Here is a 20,083-nt window from a genome sequence, read left to right as displayed (position 1 = left end):
CAAGTACTCTGCCAATATATAGGTCCAACACACTATTCATTTCTTGCTTGTATTTTTTGTTTACCTTATAGTTTTTAAAAGGTTTTCTTCTCGTGACTATTTCAGTTCTTGATTCTCATAGAACTCTGGGAAAAGGGGGAATAGATGGACTTAAGCTCATTTCACAGATGAAGAAATTGAGATACAGAGAGACCCTGAATTTTCAAAGATCATAGTTTGCTGTTGGCTGAACAGGGGCTGTGTCCCAGGACCCCCTCATCTCTAGGCTGCTGATGGTCATGACAATGGAGAGGTGGCTCTAGTGTTTTTGGATGTGTTCAGGTGGTGGAACCTGGGCATCATACTGAGCTAGCTGAGCACCAGGAGAAGAAAAACAAGCCATTAGCAAACAAGCCATATACTAGTTTCTCACATACCCAAATTGTAGTTGTTAACAGTTTTTCAGAAAAAGTTTTCGAAGAGAAACTCAAAATTGGAAATACAGTATTCACCAACTTGATTATTTTATGCAAATTGGGAAAAGATCACTGTTAGTTAAATTTTAGAATTAGAGAAGTTCAGACATCAGATTTAAATTTACTTCTATAATCTCTCCTTTGCCAGCCAGTATTTCGGTGAGTCAGTTATGCTTAAAAGGAAAATCTAACCCTTTTGAAAAGTAAACCCTCTCAAGAGATTAATATCTATTAGGAGCCAATAGTATCTCTTTTCACAGTTGATCCTAAGTGCCTCATTATTCCCACTTCCCAAACACAGACTCCTAATACACCCAGCTGAACTTATCTTCTAACTTCATTCATTTAATCAACAGATATCTATTCAGCACTTAACATGTGCAAGCACTATTCTGGTCTCTTGAGATATGTTAGTTAGTGAACAAACAGATAAGAATCCCTGCCCTCTAGAAGCTTACGTTCTAGCAACTTTGAAGATAATTTACCATTCAGATATGAATGGCATTAAATATGTGAATGTTAATTTCTAAGGAAAGTGGAATACGTTACAGTATCCTGATGTAGAGCTGGTTTCTAACCACAGCCTTTCGATTACCATATCTGCTGGCAAATAATCTGAGTAGGGAATATTAAGAGGAAGTATTCTTATAAACTCAATATGGGTTCTGAATTCCCCTGACATTTGGGCCCTACCTCAGATGGGACACCTGGGAGTCTGAGAGAAGTTACCGGTTAATAGCCTTTAAGAGTTAAGGTTAAATCAGAGTCAAAAAAAGTATTTCTTTCAGAGCAGTCAACACTAAAGAAATATTTCCTCCCCATCCCACTCCAAGCGTTATACTAACCATTCATTGCTTGTGAATTTTGGACACATATTTTGTTTTTCTGCACAAGTTCGGTAAGGATAGATAAACAAAAGTTTCTGGGTAGAAACAAGGCAGAATGGAGAGAGAGAGAGGAGGATGACAGAAGAGTCTCGTGGCTTATACCCTAAACAGGGTCAATAGGCACAAAGACAGAAATGTTTCATTCTCTCTCATGTTGCCTCTCGATCTAGGCCAATCCTTTTGAAACATAATACAGCCTTGAAAATTATAGGAGACTTTGCAACTCAAAATCTGAAAGTGTTAGGTAACGGGGAAGTAATGTGGCTTATTATTTCCTTTAGAAAATGTGTTAAAGTGTAGATATAAATGAATTCAGTAAGTACATTTTAAAAATCAAATGTGAAAAATGTTGAGCTTATATATTTATAGCTTTACCTTCATAAAAATTCTGACTCGTAATTTAGGACTTTTTTTTAAAATTAAAATTGTTAAGATAATTATAGATTCTGTGTATTTTTTAATTTTAAAAAATTCAACATATTCTATGTGTAGTTTGTTCATAAGAAAATGCTGTTTGGTTCTCCCTTTGTGCCCATTATCTAAGTTCTAAAAAATTTACTGTTCATTAGGCCCAGCTGACATGAGAAGTTATAATTTTCTTGGTTTTCTAAAAAAAATGACAGTTGACATTTTGTGACTTTTGAGTGTGAGTAGGAAGATGACAAATAGTGGAACATACATTATAAGGCACTATTACAGAAGTTGATTAAACTCTGGAATGTGTGTTGGGGATGGAGGCAGGAAAGAGAAGGAAGATTTCTTAGCAGAGCCACAAGACCCATAGCTGACTGCTGAAGTGCTTGAAAAGAGTCTGCATGAGATTGATGCAGTCTCTTGCTCAAGGTTTTAAAAAAAAAAAAGATACCTAATTAGGATTAATAAAAATAGTCATCTCCTGAGTGAAAACCTTCATTATTGTAACTATTTATCATAAAAAAATATTTTAAAATGAATTTTGTTATGTTTCATGCTTTCCTCATTGATGCTTTCTAGACTTTTCCTTTCATGGAACTTCTTGCTTTAATCCTGATGGGCAATTCAATTTAATTAGCATACAATCTCTTTAGCTAGAAACTAAAAGTATTGCTCTTTCCAGATCAAATTTCAGAGAGGTTTTCTTAACCGTCGTTAATTGCAAATAGTAAAAATCGTTTGTCTGTCTGCAATGCTGAGATGCGTGTGGATAGAAGTCAGATACATAAAGAGATACAAAGGCAGAGAGTTGGCTTGAGTCATCTTACTCTGACAAGCTAGAGTTTGTGTGTGTGTATGCTTTTTGGCGGGGGAACATTGTTCAGATAAAAAAAAAATTAACCATGAGCTGAACTATAGGTCCTCCATTCTGTTTAGGAAATTGAGTTGAAGGAGATATTGATTGGGTGCAAAAGCAGTGAACTATGGACCATCGAGAGTCCTTCTTTAATTAGCAGAATTGCCATTGGCGTGGGTCTGGACCCCAAAGGGGCAACTTAGGAGACAGCTGTGCCCATGCTGAAGCCCTATGATGCAGTCCCACACCACCACCCTACACAGAGCCTCAACCCTCTGGGCCAGTAAAAAAGATCACTCCATCACATCCTGCAGCAGATCAGTCCCCTTTTTAATTCCCCATTGCCTCTTCTCAATATACTGCTCTAAATATAAATTAGGAGTGCCCTAAAATTGGGGGGGACCACATAGTAGTAATTTGAATTGTACATTAAGTACTCCATAAAAGCTTTCTAGATCTCTATTAGGAGCCTGATAACATCACTATAAATCAAACATTACTATAAATGTACACACAAATCCTTAGTTTTAGTCTACCATTTATTGCCTATTCTTATACTGGAAAAGCATCAAATGTCAAAATACATAGTTCTTTTCCTAACAACATAAAAAGCAACATGAAAAGTATGAATTTTCATGATAGGTGAGATTAGAAGCTTTGGCCAGGAAACAATTTACAGTATTTTGTGGGAATACTGATTGGTCAAAGTTGAGTACTCTTCCCTGAGTCTAATACAAAATCATTGACTGAACACCATTTATCTGGCGAATGGCCAAGATTCTCTGCTCACTCCACCTTCCAACTCCTGAGAGCTGGGAGCTGAAGGATTAGGACGATATGAACCAAACATACCCTCCTGAGAGAGCACAACATGAGGGAATGGAAGAGAAAACCAAGGTCCTGTTGGGTTTGTCTAACAGTTGGGGTGTAATGGAGCTGATTCAGCAGCTGTCAGGGGACCAACACCATTCTGGCTCTTTCTTGCCTCTTTAGGGATAGGCCTACCTGAGTTTCTATCTTCTGAGAAATCTCAAACCTTGGCTACCTGCACTCAGAACCCAGTGTAGACAATACGTGGTTGGGAATGGCTGGCCACAAATAGCTGGTAGGGATATATTATGGGTGGTTAGTAGGGAATATGCTGAATGCTTATCAGAAGTATTGCCTCCTAACTGAGTTTGATGCCAGGTTTATAAAGAATTCAGGGACCCTATTTATTGATGTAAACCGTGTTGTGTTTTGTGTGTGGCAAGCTCTTTTTAAAGAATTGTATCTTTTCTGGGGAGCTGCTGTGTCACAATTGCTATGAAGAACTCACACACCAGAGGTTTTCCACCTTTTGAGAAAATAATCTACTGACCTTTTCCCCTAAAAGCTTTGAGATATAATTATAAGCAATGAACTAGATGTATACAAGAATCATAGATGAATCTTAAAAATATGGTGTTGAATGAAAATGGTTTTCAGTGAAAAAGAATGTAATAAAATGAGATTTACAGCCCAGTATCATTTATGTACATTAAAAACACAAACACACAACCAATGACATTACACATTTTATAAGGGTACATGCATATCAAACAGAGTGACATGCCTATGGGGAGGAGGAATGGGGGGATGTGTGGGGGTACTGGAGATGAACGAGTTAAATGAAATAAAGTAATAAGCAAGCAAGGACCTGGCATGGACCAAGGATGCTGTGCTATGGACTGAAGAGTATAATTCACCTCTGTGAACCTGCGGGACAAAGATAAAAGAAGAACAAAATTTTGTGATTCCTACGATAGGAGTGAGGAGAGATGTAAGAAGAGAGGTCCCTGAGCACAGGGAGGGGAAAGGGAACCCACCTCGGTCATGCTCCCTCCCCACCCTGCCCTCTACCAGGCATTCTAGTCAAGTCTGCAAAAGTGGCTATGCCACACAGCAGGGGTCGGCAAACTTTTTCCATAGAGGATTATACAGAAAATATTCTAGGCTGTGCAGGTCAGATGGTCTCTGTTGCAACTGCTCAACTGTAGCATGAAAGCTGTCATAGACAATCCATAACGAATGGTCATGGCTATGTTCTAGTAAAACTTCATTTAACAAACCAGTGGCAGGCTGCGTGTGGCCCGTGGGCTGTAGTTTGCTGACCCGTGGCTTAGGGAGCTGGACCTCATCAATTAGCTTGGCCTCCACTCTTACAGACGGCACAGAGCAGAGCCTCTAAGATGAGTCTGTCATTCAAAGATATGACCTATGAGGACAAATGCAAAGGCACTAGGCTTATTTAAATTCAGGAAAAAAGAGCCTGAGGTCCACAGTGGCTTCCATGATAATAGAATCTCAGACACTCTGAGCATTCGCTGCGGGGATAAATAACATGTGGGCAGGATTCACATCATATTTCATTTGATCAAGTCAAGAGGATGTTTCATAAGTAAATGCAAATGCTCAAGAGCTTTTCCGAGTTTGTAGCAAGTGGCATGAATTTATATTCTGCATCTCCCAGTAGAACTGTGTAAAGGGCTCGCTCTCTGCCTTTCTCAGACATCCTGGCTGAGAACACCCCTGCTGGACAGGAGGCTGTCTAGACAATAGAGAAACCCATGCCTGTACCTCATGTGAAGGAAACATAAGATAAAAGTACAAAGCCGTCAAAATGATCATTTCTAGATCAATAGGCCAATCAAGCACTGTAGATTCAAGCATGACGATCATCAGAGTGATGATTTTCAGATATCAGCAGGAAAAGGTAAAAAAAAATCAAGTGTCTGCACTGCCTTTCACCCCTGCCCTGGTCCAATCACTTTTAGTTGCTAATTATCATCTCTCAAGACACCAGTCCCCCTCCCTGGTCTTGTTGTCCAGCAGGCATCTCAGGCTCTCTCTCATTACTGAGTCTCCTGCTGCCTCTCAGCAGAGGGACAGCTTCCTCTGGCACTGGAACGACAGCCTGTATCCTGAAGCGCTGACATCTTAATTCAGTCCTGTAACAGTGCGCTTATCCACACCATCCATTTGTTCCAAGATTTCCCCAGGCACCTCTTCCCTGCATTTTACTCAAGTTTATACTTTCTTGCTACAGCTACTGTGCTTTACTCTCCTGAGGAGAGGCTGTAAGGCAGAAAAGGATCCTTTAAAGCCTGTATAAATTAGTGTCAGTTGTAAAGTTCACCCACAGAATTGCCCAGGAGTCCCCGGGTCAAGAGAGAGGTGAGGAGAATCATTAACTAAGCAGGCTCATCTGTGGGGGCCCGTCAGGCTTTCACTCCAGGGTCTCTGCATCCTGACTGTGACAGGGAGGGAGCTGTCCAAGCAGACTTAGGGAAAAAATTAAAGTCTTCAGGGATTTCCCATGTCTGGTTATAAATCCAGAATATTGAAGTATTGAAACTTGTTCACCAAGGAAGTACATTTTGTTAATTTCTAAGTCATGGGAAATTGCCCTCAGCATGGTTAGCCGTACCTGATTTGAAATTTGCAGTTAGATGAACTGTGGAAATGTTAATCTGACTGCATACTTCCCTATAAATAAATGTTACCTCACTAATTCAAAACTATGCCCAAAATGTCCATCTTAGCTCACCCACATGAAGCCTTGGGTGCCAATAACAACCGCATTTACATTTTCTGTGCTTTGTTGGGACAAAGGACAAAACTAACATAATTGCTGAGTGTCCTCTGTCTCCCCCCTTTCTGCCCAGACCAACCATTGCTGCCGTTTTCTCAACTCTGCAACTCTGTCCTCTGTTTCACAGTCCTTCCCGTATCTGGACCCTCCAGGCCAACCACCTACAAACCCTCTTCACCTTCAGGAATCTGCATTTCCCTGGAAGAGGAAAAACAAGTGTGGCTTCTCCTTTCCAGACACAAAAGTGACAGTGAACTTGAGAGAGAAATAGAGAGATACAGAATTCCTTCTACTACTGGTGAACATTCTGGGCATTTTGTTTAAAGGGGCAATAGACCAACCTTTAATTAATCATAATATAAATGGCTAACATTATTGAGTGCTTGCTATATGTCAGGCACTGTGCTATGCACTTTGTGTTTTATGTTCACAACGACCCTATGTACGAGGTATTATTGAATACCTCTTTCAGATGGAGAAGCTGAGGTTAGATAGGTTAAGTGACTTGCTTAGGACACAGCTAACAGCAGGGGTGGAATCTGAAACAGTGAGTCTGGCCTCTGCTTTCAGCCTCTACACTCTAACAGGGAAAGGAATAGAAGAGGGACCATCCTGAGTCTGGCCACTTTGTGGTAATACAGCTTCTCAAGGGAGACCTGTCTCCATCATCCCCTGTAGGATTTATTCAGTGTAAACTCAAAACACCTCATGGATTAATCCGGCAGCCTGCACCTTATCCCCTCCTCCACTTATCATGCAATCAGTCCCTGTCTGTGCAGGGAATGTAAAGTCAGGTTATTATTAGCTGAGGAATAATTATGAATATATAATTCATGTATGTAAATGTTAGAGGTATTAATATCTTTTTCCTGTCCTTAATCTTGTCTAAAGTATTATCACAAATGGACATTTTGATGTCTACAATCTAGACTCAGAAGAGAGTTTTGTTTGTTTGGATTTAATGTGCCTGTGGTGTAAAACCTTAGTACAATAGAGATCAGATGTGTTTTTTTTTAAAAAGAGAAATGTTTGTACCTGTCTACTAAAGAGATGTCATGGACCCCTTTGTTAATGGAGTGTTTTTCTAGACTATTTTCCTGGTGTCTTTTTTGAATAACGACACATGTACACAATGGCCAGGCTGAGTTGGGTTTGCAGAACTGCTTTTGGAACAATGCAAAACTCATTGTTCTACATCTGCCCCAAACAGAAGACACTGGCTCCATTAACATTTTTCTCTAGTGGAGGTAATTATCCAAAGACAAACGCGCACACTGACAAACCCCAGGAATAATAGCAACCCTAATAAGAGCTGACCTCTATTTAGAGCTTCTATGGGTCAGGTGTTGTGCTAGGCAAATTACACATATTAGGTGGTGGCTGTGGATTTGAGTAGACTGTTATACCCACTTCACAGATGAGGAAACTGAGATATAGAGAGGCAAATCACACAGCTAATAAAATAGTAGGGCCAAAATTTAAACACAGATCCCACTGACTTTTTAGTCATCTAAATCACTGTGATACTCAGCCAAGTGACACAATCCCAATGGTTACAGGGGCCTGGCAGGCAGCTGACAGGAGTGAGGTCAGCTGGTACAAGATAACAGGGAGTGATGGGGCTGTAGCAAGCAGAGAGAGCATAACCTAGTGAAACAGGAGCTGCTGCTCACAGGGGGTGGCGTGCAGGCCAGGGTGGCCAGGTCTTCTGATTTTTCCAAAGCAGCCCACAATCTGGAGTTCAGTGAGAAATCTCCTGATTTTTAAAAGTTGGCACCTAATTTTATAAAGGCAGTATGCATGTCCACAGCACGCATCTGCAGCTCACGCTGAGCCCACACACTGCCATCTTCTACCTCCACTCCACTGGCTCCCACAACAGTGTCTCAATCGCAATGTACTCGCTCTTAAATACTAACCTTCTGTATGGACGTGCTCCTGGATTCTGAGTTCCAATTCTCTGATTCAACTTTGTGAGCTCAGGCTATTGAAGAATAGACAAAGAGTAGGTGAACCTGCCCATTTTAGTGCCCCATCCTGCAATTTATTCAGCTCACGTGCCAACCGTGTCTTCAAGCTTCCCTGCGTTCTCCCTGCTCGGACTGACGTCCTCTTGGCCTGAGGTCTCGTGAGGCTTTGTATTGAGGTTGGTTGTCTTTTGCCTCCCCATTACCTAGTACGTTTCTCCTCTCCCCCTATTACATAGTCAGCCTCTTCGGACAAGCCCCAAGTCTTATGAATGACCCCACTCCTCCCACCATCCCCCAAGCCTGAGTTCAGTACTTAGTAGATTTATCTTCCAAATATTTATTGAATTAAATATAAAAATTGCAGTATAGTTGAAGCTCGCCTTCACATTCTTATTAGTTAGGAGACAGGTTCAGTTGCTTTAATAAAGAGCAAAAACTACAGTTACTTGCCCTCTTTAAACCTGTTTTCTCACCTCTTAAGTGGGAATAATGACCTAGACTCCAGGAATCACTTCATAGGTGTAGATGGCTGAGCACAGCTCCTGGTGCATAGGAGGCACTCAGTAGAGGTCAGTTCCTCTTGTTATCATAACTCTCACAAATCCCACACAGGCTTTAATATAGTAGAGCCAGGACCTACTAAACATCAGGGGTCCCGTTGCAGGTGGTCCTCACATCATGGATTGAGGTGCTGAGGAACTCATGAAAGGTCTCTTTCAACTTAAGAGAACGGAGCTCCACATATGCTTTCATTGTCCAATTAATTGTTGCTTGAACCTAGTTAACACTATTTTCCTTCTTAACAGAAATATGCACAAATCTAAATACTGACTGTGCTAATTACTCTCTGTTATAGGCTGAATTTCCCCCAACTCCAATTCACATGTTGAAGCCCGAGCCCCTAGTACTTCAGAATGTGATGATGTTTGGAGATAGGGCCTTTAAAGGGATAATTAAGGTTAAATGAGATCATATGTGTGAGCCCTATCCAATCTGACTGGTGTCTTTATAGGAAGCGGGAATTTGGACACAAAAAGGGGTAGCAGGGATGTGTGTGCACAGAGAAAGGGCCATTTGAAGGCACAGGGAGAAGATGGCCATCTACAAGCCAAGGAGAGAGGCCTCAGGAGAAACCAAGCTAGCTGACGCCTTGATCTTGGACTTCTAGCCTCCCAAACTGTGAGACAATAAATTTCTATTGCGTAAGCCACCCAGTCTTGACACTTTGTTATGGCAGCCCTAGCAAACTAATACATGCTTCTTCCTGGACCTCTGCCTCTTTACAGTCATGCAACTTCAGAAGATAGGAAATAGGCATCTGCCTGAAGTTAATGGGAGAAAAATGTACTTTGGGAGAAAGAGCATATTTGCCTGAAAACTCTCTCCTGGCATAATACCTAGGGGATTTGCCGAGGAAGACCTGTGTGGCAGATTCTGTTCACGCCCTGCCCATATCCCCTCAGTCTCAACCCTGTAGCCCACACCAGCCAGACTTTAAATGGCCAGCATCACATTGTTGTGCATGGAGGTGTTTTCTGATGCCTGAAACCTATTCTCTCAGTGCTCAGGGCAGACTGGAAGTATCAGAAAATCGATGCCCAATGACTGATGGAAGTTGGAGTATAAACAACCCAGCTCCCTCACCTCAAATAGGATAACTCTGATAGCTCTACATTGGCTTCCAGAGTTCTCCAGCAGGATTAAGCTCCCTCAATCTTTCTTTATAATGCACCTCTTATTGGCTCCCTTCCTATCCCCATTGAAGTTCTCTACTCTTCTACTGCTGTTCATCAGAGCATCTCCCAAGTAAATTACTTGCTCTAGAATTCATATTTCAGGGTGTAGATTCTGGGGAAACCAGAACTAAGACAACCTGCTTTCAGGCTACCTGTGTGAGCACATGAAACTTTCATGTTTAAGGATGCTGCTGCAGTTTCTAATTTAATGAGCTGACACACTGCATCAAGTTCTTTCTAGAGTGAGTAGTCCATCCGCTGGCAAATTCTTGGAAACTCTCCTTACAGGAAAGGGTACTCTACAGTCCTGTCTTGTGTAAATACCTTTGCCTCAAATCAAACACTCTGCCTTTTTTTCTTCCATAAACACGAAAGCCCAATCCTTTCAATGCTTATTGGCTTTTATTAGCTTGTGCTCTTGCATCATATCTATATGTTGGGTGGGTGTGTTTGCATCAGCATGGTATGATTTTAATAGGTTGTCTTGTGGCTAAGCCAAATATTTCCTTATGGGGCTGTACAACAACTGCTGTGAAGTTTGGTTTGTCCATGGGGGTGGGGGTGGGGGGTTGACTCTGAATAGGAGTCCAAGAGACTGTGATAGAAACAAACTTCTTAGGAACAATGCAAGCTGCCCTGTGTGTGCGATAAAGCTCCTGCTAAGGACTACTCACCCTAAGCCTGTTCTCCTTTACATATAGGTTGATGGAGTGTATGTCAGAGGTTTAGGTCTTCTCGGTGACTACTCAGAATAATGTAGGAGCACTCCACATTAAGTAACTTTCAGCATTCTGACTCCCTTCACCCTCTGCAAACTATTTACACCAAGCCCCATAGTTCTGGAATGAGGATGGCTCTGGGATAAGGCTCTAGTTGAGTGCATTAGCAATGCCTCACCTGACTACGCATTTAACCTCTGCAGGTGATTTGTCAGTGAGATCAATTATCTTTGCTCCTTTTGGAAAGATTTTGTCACAGAAGCTGTTTCTTTGTTGCATCTTTCATGAATCTTTTCTATTAGTGCATAAATCCTAAGAAGTATTGCTAGCTTAAGGGATTTATATGAAACATTCAGGGGTCCACTACTGTAGTGTTTAATCAGCAGTTGGTGCTACGTGGTCTTCAGCACAGGGCTAAAGGCCAGAACAACAGTTTTAAAGGTCTGTGGCTGACTCACTCCACACCTCTCAGTCAACTTATTTACCTTCTGGTCACTTACCAGTAAAAAGGAAATAATAAACGTGTGTGGTACTCTATTATTTTCCATCTAATTATTTAGAAAAGCCTCTCCCGTGAATTGATTAAAGTATTATATGGAGGGAAGATTTCAAATAGGGTCTGGGTAAATCTACTAACTCATATAAACCCACCCATTACATTTAAATGGATTTCCTTTGAAGTAGGTCATTCTGTAAAATGACGAGGGCCTTAATCCTGTCTTTAGTTTAAACATGTTTTGTAAGATAATTTCTCCTGACAACCTGTTGGGGTATTAGTTTGGCCCCGATGCAAACAGAGTTGGTAATGAACTGTGAAGCACAAAATCCCTTGTTTGGTTTCCCAGAGTTTGTTTCCTAAAATTTAAAAATATTTTTTGTTTTAATAATGGCAAGTGAGTTTATTAGACTGAAGGTTTGACACTATCTTATTATTTTAGACAAGGGCACTGAGCACCAAAATTGCACTTGGCAGCTCATCGAAAGCAGGTATCATCTTGACTGAATCTTCTCTTTCATTTCCATCCCCCATATTACCATCTTCTTGGGTTTTGCTTCAATATGTTCAACTCCTCCTTTCTTCTCCATTCCTGCTTAGACTATTTGATAGCCTAGGTTGTCATCATCTCACCTGGTGTCACCATGATACCTCAAAGCTGGCCTCCCTGATCTTAATTCTCAATGTTCCAGGTAACTCTGTGTCCTATTTCTTGGCTAGGCATCCCAAAACATGCTTCCAGCACATCCCTCCCCAACTCAGAAACATACCCTGCTCCCTATGGCTTACCGTGCACCTTCCAATGTCTTCTGCCTGACTTTCCAGGCCCTCCATAATCTAGCCTGTCCCACACATCCCACATATTCTCATTTTTCACTACTCAACATGTTTTGCTTTTTGCGTTTACCATGAATGAACCGCGATTGTTTCCAGAGCCAATGGGTATGGTTGTACAGGTTGTGTTCTTCAAATGCCAAAGGGCATTGTTCACATAGATTATTACCTAAATGACAGCCCTTGGCATTGTGCATCATATAGTGCTGGCCACTTCTATTTCCATGGTTTTCTTCCTTCCCATTGCTTGTCTGTCTAAATCCTTCTCATCCTTCAAAACATACCTTAGCTATGGTGTCTTCCTTAATTATGCCAACCCTCATTTGTCTCCTCTTCCTTTGAAGTTCTGGAAGTCTTATAAGCTCTTACCCCCAAAACAGTTCCTAATACGAACTCCCCTGCTACAGAAGGCATGAACCTTTTCTTATTTATCTTTTCATCTCTAGAGCAGACACAGTGGGGCTTAGTGACTACTGAATTTCTCTCTTTTCTCTTTTTTCAAATGTGATTGTTTTAACTCGCCCAGTGAGTTTCTGAGCCCCTTGAGGGAATGGATGCTGCCATCTGCATATGTAGCTAGCATGGTGCTGAGCACAAGATTGGTGTTCTATAAATATTGATTGATTCCTGAGCCTGATCTATGATTAACCCAGAAAGAAAAAAAGAACATCAAATGTTGACATGTTCCTTAAGGCAAAATCAGCATCATCTCCAGTTTGATTCCAGACATATCTAATGTGAACCAAAGATGTGATCTTGAGGCAAGAAGGCCCTTTCCAGAAAGTTGTCAAAATTGTCCAGAGAGAAGAAAGAATTCATCATTTTTCAGCCCACAGTAGTAAAGTAGATTTTAAGCAAGGCAGCTTCAATTATTTAGAACACTGAGTAGCTATTCAAGGTTATTCATATGCAAACTGAAAGGCAGAAAAGCTAGAAAAGCAACATCTCTGCCCTGGTAGAGACTGAAATTTTATGAAGATTACCTGTTGTCATGGCAGAAAGTTATTCTAAATATATACCCCACAGTAACTATGAGGAGTCATAAATTCCCTCGTAAATGCTCCGGAAAACAGAGTCACAAAATTCTGTCATCCCATCTGTTTTTTTCTTCTCATGGAGGATCTGTGCTGCCTTAGAAAGACAAATGCAAAACTGAAACAGAAAATAATGTTGCTTCCTGCAAATGCCTTCTTTTGGCATTTTCTCCTCTAGCATTTTACCTCTCGTATCTGATCCTGTGATGATTGTCACTTCTTCAGGGTATTTTTAGGATCTGAGCATAAACAGAAGTGTTGGATTTCCATTTGTTTTCCCAGACTGCCTCCAATCCCTCCAAAACTCTCTTTGCCAGCAGATACTGGTCTATGTCACATACACCAGTGTGGACTGTTAACCTTTGTTCATTCTCAGGTTTATATCTTTTGATGGTAGTGCGGGGATGGGGGTGGGGAGGTGACACATCAATTTGTACTAGTTAGGTGTCCACTAAGAGAAGGAGCAATCCTTTAAATTGTAGTTGAATTCATAATTAACATCTCAGTGTAAATGGGGCAGCTTACATCTATCTTTGTAGTCTGTCTATATACGCTCACATTTAGGGAGTTAGGCTCTAATGCAAATACCATAGGTCTTAGAAGACCATTATTAGATTACCTACTTTGAAAATCTGATGAAGCCTGTCTCTTTCATCAGAAACGTGCACAGGCATTTTTCATATAATTTCAGGAGGTTCGCAGCTTGTCTATAGCCTATGGATCCCAGATTGAAAAGAATAATCAAGATAATCTGTAACACACCTGTACTCCTGACTGTGCCAGCACCATTCTGAGTACCTTATACAAAATAACTCATTTACTCCCCACAATAATCTAATGAGGCAGGCCCTATGACTATCTTCATTTTACAAATGAGGGAACTGAGGACAAAGATGCAGCCTGTCCAACTTCTCAGGACTGATAACAGGCATTGGGAGGACTTGAATCCAGCCAGTCTGGCCCCAGAGACCACCCTACTACAGTGACACTTGTTTAGGATTCCTGGATTAGAAACCATAAGGAAAGATGATAAGAAGTGAATTATTAAGATAAAACACCCAATGTTTCCAAATCTTTCTTATGATTTCATGGACTCTTGACTTTTCTTCTAATGTCTATACCATAGAGATCTAAAAAAATCACCTTGTCGGTATACCTTGAGAAAATCTATTAAAACTTTACAAACATTAAGGCTTATTGGTCCTCTAGGTATCCCATGTAAATAAATATGAAATTCCATTGTTACCATTTTAACTGGTATCTAAGAGAATGTTTCAAATCTACATATTTGAAAAGTGAAACATTATCAGTTTTGATCTGGAATTACAAAATAACAGTTCCATGCAGGGCTCACCATGCAGAGAACAACACTATAAGTAGTGGGGAATTTACACAATATTCAGAAAGAGTAGATCAGTCCTAAGGAAGTTCGCAGCCAAAGAGGAGTCAAGGATAACAAATATGCAGGTACCTTAATGGACTATGACCAAAACTGGCTCCCCCCAAATTGACTAGAGAACTGAGTCAGATTCTCTCAGCCTTGATAATGAAGGTTTTGACATTTCACCAGCAATAAACAGAAATTTTATGACTAACAGCTTTCCCTACTTCTAAATCTATAGGCACAAAAGAGTATCTGTAGATAAAAGATTTAGTTAGCAGCTCTATTAATAGTAGCTATGAATTATTACTCCTTCAAGGGTCTCTTCCTCTAGCTCTCCTTTCTCTCCCAAATGGACCAGGTCATAGGGAGAGAATCAGATGAGTGTCACATTTTAATTTTTTAAGAAAGTTCTTCATTGTTGCTCTTATCAATATTACCTATTTTAAGTATGTTTATTTAGAAATAAAGACTGATGTGTCTTAGTGTTTCTCTTTATCTGGGCTTGATATAAAGCTTGGAACAGGAAAAGAAATTTTGTGGATTGCGATTGCTCAGAACATATTCACAAAGTTTGTGTGCTTGTAAAAATATGTGCAAATTTCATGTTAGTGTCCAATAAATGTGTACTTGTGTGTTTGTATGTGTGGAGATCATTTTGATTAAATATTCACAGGAAATTTTTTAGGATAGACAAATTTCAAGCAGAATAGATGAGATTTATTAATGACAACTGACACATATATATTTTTACAACTTGCAAGACGTTTTCATAAGCATTATTTACTTTAGCCTTTCTAACCACCCAACAGATTGGGTTTTATTTTCCGTTTTTTATAGATGAGGAAAAAGGCTCAAAGAGGTGGAGTGCTTGGCTAAAGACACAGAGCTAATAAATCAATAAATGTGAGACGTGACCTGGGTTTTTGACTCCAGGTTCACTGTTTGTTCTACTACCCCACAACTGCACTCAGAGTATAAAGGATGAGGAAGTTACATTTTGATGGTTGGCAGTAAAGAAGGTGCTACAGGAATAACCTGTCTAAAGATTTGAAGTTTGCCTGGAGAGGGGAATATGTGGGGAAAGTTGGTGAAAATCATATCTAACCCACTGTTTGTGCATCAGGTCAGCAGCTTCCCTGGGGCTCACTGGGGACTGATTAACAGCAGCTCCAGCCACATGGAGAGCTGCAGTTCAAGAGGCACCTCATTGGGTTAGATGCATCACATAAGTCTTATCTAATCTTCTCAAAAAACTGAGAGTATAAGTATCGCACAGAACAGAAAATAGAGGCTCAGAAAGGCAAAGTAATTTAAGGCCACATAACTAGAAGGTGAAAAAATCTGGATTTGAACTAGGGCCCCTCTGATTCTGAAGAATGGGCCTTTCCATTTTACCACCCAGATTCCTAGAGTATCCACCTTTATGGAAATCACTAGCTCTGTGACAGGATAAAAGTGGTATTACCTCAATGAAGGTGGCTGGGAAGTGGGCAAGGCAGAAACATTTTTTAGCCTGTTCATATCTTCCTTCTTTCTTATTATCAGAGATAAATCTTTTTCTGACCATGTCCTTAATAGCAGTCCTTCAGTTTTTTGGTCTTATGACCCCTTCACACTCTTAAATTATTGAAGACCCCGAAAGATTTTGTTTATGTGGGTTATATCGATGGATACTTACCATGTTAAAATTTAAAAGCAAAATTTTAAAAATATTTATTAATTCATTTAATAATAAACTGATTATATGTTAATATAAATGTTTTATAAAAAAATAACCATTTTCCAAAACAAAGTTTAGTGATAAGAGTGGCATTGTTTACATTTTTGTGAATTTCTCTAATGCCTGGCTTAAGAGAAGCAGCTGGATTCTCACATCTGCTCCTGCAGTCTGTCAGTTGCAACATCACACATCTGTAAACTCTGGAAAACACCAATGTATACTCATGAGAGAATGAAAACAAAAAGGGCAAATAACATTTTAGCATTATTAAGGAAATAGTTTTAACCTTGTGGAATCCCGGAAAGGATCTTGAGGATGCCCAGAGGCTTCCAGACCACACTTTGAGAATTGCTGCCCTCTAACCACTTCAGTGTGCACGAGGGCCAGTGAAGTAACTGAATCTTTGGGTTGGAATGAACATTACAGGTCATTGAGTCCAATCATCTGTCTGATGAAACAAGATCCCACGAAGTCCAGTCTAAGCTCCCTAATTTGGAAGGATAAGGATTATTCTATGTTCAAAGGGACTTTAAATGGATAGAAAAATCTTTACTATGTTGAGAAGAAACTTTTTTCTCTGTGGTTTCCCTCCTTGGTCTTAACTCTGTATAGAATAAGCCCAATTCCTCTTCTACATATTCAAAATATTTTAGAACAACTTCCTGTTTGCTGACTGAGTGCTGTCGTCTTCTCCAAGCTAAAGACCTTCTTCATATTTAAGAACTTTGGAGACCTTCCTGCTCTGAGTGTTCTAGCCCCATATCTATATCTTCTTTCCAAGATCTTCAAAAGTCAATTTGAGCTCACGTGATGTTGCCAGATTTTCTCATGGCTTATTCTGTAATTGGCTTGGGTCAATGCTACAAATGCTTAACATTCACAAACAGGAAGAAACATATTCTTAAAGGTTTCTGTCTTCTGGTTGGGCACGATCTTTGACACCCTGTTTCCTTTCCCACTCTCTTCTGTCATCCTAGTCTATGCTCTGCTTTCACCAAGGCATCATTTCATCTCTCCCTTCCCTTTTACCCCTATGGAAAGGCAGTGCTATACGTGCAGTGCTTTAAAGTTTGCAAACAGCTTTACAAACATAAGTTTATTTAATTAATGCTGAAACTGTGCAAGGAATGCACTGATGCAAATAGTATAAGGAAAACACAGAAGTCTCCGTTAACCTGATTTTATGCATTACCATTTTAATACTTCATGCCTGGGATTCTGTAACCTGCTTTGCTGGCTGCCCAGCTTTCAGTGTCTCCCTATTCTAAAGCACTCTACATATTGATGCTAAAATCATCTTCCTTCCCTGCTGATCTGAACATGCCACCATCTGGAGTCCATTTATAGCCTCCCCTCACTCTTGGGATAATGTATTTTCCCGCAACCTTTGAGACTCTGCATCTGCTAAGACCTCTGTCTTGCTTTCCTCAATTTAGGATCCCAGTGTTTAGTTAATCACGATTTGTACATCCATCCAGCATTCGTTCATGCATACCTTTATTAAATTAGCATCTACTCTGTGCTAGGCACTGCATTAGACACTAGAGGGGAATAAAAAGATGAGTAATTTCTGCCCTCAAGGAGTTTATAATCTCACATAGGTTTTATATGTACATATTTAATTCAAATATAAGACAGACTGTGATAACAGAGGTGGTAAAAGTAGATTCCTAGATATAGGTAAACGCTTAGGTTTACCCAAGGAAGGATCAATCCCAAATGGGAAGAGCAGAGAAGGCTCTTAGGAGGAGGTATTGTTTGATCTGAGTAAAGACAAGCAGATTTCCATAAGTAGAGAAGAGAGGATGACCAAGATTGCCTTGGCTTTCTTGCTGTCTATTGGTGAAGTTATTTCTCTTATTGACCTCTTCCTCTATCTTCTTGGGCATTTGACCACAAAAAATTTTTTTGCAAAAGTGTCCTAAATACCCAAGGGCCTGGTAAACTTGCACGCCTGACTTAAAAAAAGAAATTTCTAGGATGATAACAGTTAATAGCATATGAAAAGGCTTGAATATATTTTGTTTTAAGATTATGAATGTAATGAATAGAAGAGGAACTTACAAGCAATGGCACTCATCCCTATCAGTCAGTCTCTGGCTGGAGCCACCAATGCAAATAGTGTAAGGAGAATGTATCATCCCTAAGGGGAATATTTGCATGACGCATAGTGTGTAACATACGACAAAAATAATAGCACAGTATCACACAGGTTTGTCATGAACAGTTTGATGGCAGATAGGTCTATTTATGATTCTTGAAAACTAAAATAAAATGATTAAGAATTAACATTTTTAGGTTTGGAGCAAGTTTCATTATTTTGCTACATTTCTTCCAATTGCATATTCATTCCATAAGAAAACACAAAAATAGTGTTAGGTACACAGATGGTTCAATCTGGCATTCTCAGTAGAGGCAGTATGGACAGTATTGTGTTTCTTGTGCAAGATCTGCCTTCTGACCTCCCACTGCTCAACCTTGGCCCTTTAGAAGATCATATTAAATCCGTTTTGATCGTTACATACTTAAGTGTTGGCAGGCTTGAATAGGGAGACAAAATTCTCTTTAGGTTTTCTATTTTTGAGAGCTGGTAAAGCAATGCAAAACATCTTAAATGGGGGCAAAATTAAAAACAGGAGACATTGGGAAAGTGTGGACTCTAAGGAGGACTCACCAAAGTCCTGATAGTTAAAGTATTAGGAGACTCATTAGCATGACACGCATTCTGTACATTAATTAGGAGACAAGCAGGTACAAAGGGAGTGGAAAAATACAAGGGTAAGCCCAGCTGATGGATGCTTTCCTTGGTATTCTTGGTAATCACATGGGACCACAAAAACTAAAGGAGGGAAAGCCATGAGAGTCACTACTCCAAATTTCATACAACTAGGAATGGAAAGTCATCTGATGCGTGTTCTCCAAGGGCCCAGCTTAGGAAGGGGTAACTGTCTTTGCTCCTCCTCTATACCCTGAGCACCTTAGTCTAGTTCCACCCTTTACTATCATATTTTTGGACGCTGGCATATCTACATCTCTAGCCCTTTCTCTTGAGTTCCAGCTCACCCTCTGCTGTTGCTGGTCAGATTTTCACTTGGGTGCCCATTAATTGAGTCAGTTTAACTGCTATGCAAAACTAAAACCCTCAAAACCAGATCCCTCACCTCTCTTACTTCTCTAAATCTACAGCCATTTTTTAAATTTAATTTTTTTTGAATAGGTAATGCATTTACATGTTTTAAAAAAGCCAAAAAATATAAAAAGTTGTATTTGAAAAATCTCCCTTCTTTCCTTTCCCCATGTAGCCAATTCCAACTACGGGCAAGAAATTTCAAGTTTCTTCACACACATACAAATATGCATACAAATTTCCTTCTTTTTTATTCACAAGGAAGTATGTTCTTCACACGTATCTGAACCATGTGTTCTAGTCACCTATTGTTGTGTAACAAATACCTCTAAACTTAGTGTCTTAAAACAATTTGTTATTCTCTCTCATAGTTCGGTGGGTTGATCGGGCTCAGCTGAGTGGCGCTTGCTTTGGCTCCTCACCTGTGGTTGCAGTCAGATGTTGGCTAGTATAGGAGTCACGTGAAGGCTCGGCTGCACTGGGTATCCAAAGTGGCTTACAAATGGCCAGAGCACCTCCACATGGGCTCTCCAGGTGGCAAGGGCTTCTCAAAGCAAGGAAGCTGGATTCTGAGTGGGAGCATTCCAAGAGTGAGCATTCCAAGAGAGCAGGAAGTGGAAGCCAGCAGGCTAATGAAGGGTTACTTACAGAATTGGCACTGTTACCTCTGCTGTATTCTATTCGCCAATGTAGTCACAGGGACTGCCCAGGTTCAAGGGGATGGAGAAACAAACCCCGTCTCTTCATGCGAGAGTGGCAAGATCATACTGGAGAAGACCTTGGAGGATAGGAGATACTGGGTTGGTCATCTTTGTAAAATATAATCTGTAACACCACC

The sequence above is a fragment of the Ceratotherium simum genome, chromosome 1, assembly GCF_057802395.1.
Source record: "Ceratotherium simum simum isolate JZ-2026a chromosome 1, ASM5780239v1, whole genome shotgun sequence".
Lineage (NCBI taxonomy): Eukaryota > Metazoa > Chordata > Mammalia > Perissodactyla > Rhinocerotidae > Ceratotherium > Ceratotherium simum.
Note: the sequence above shows the minus strand (reverse complement) of the source record.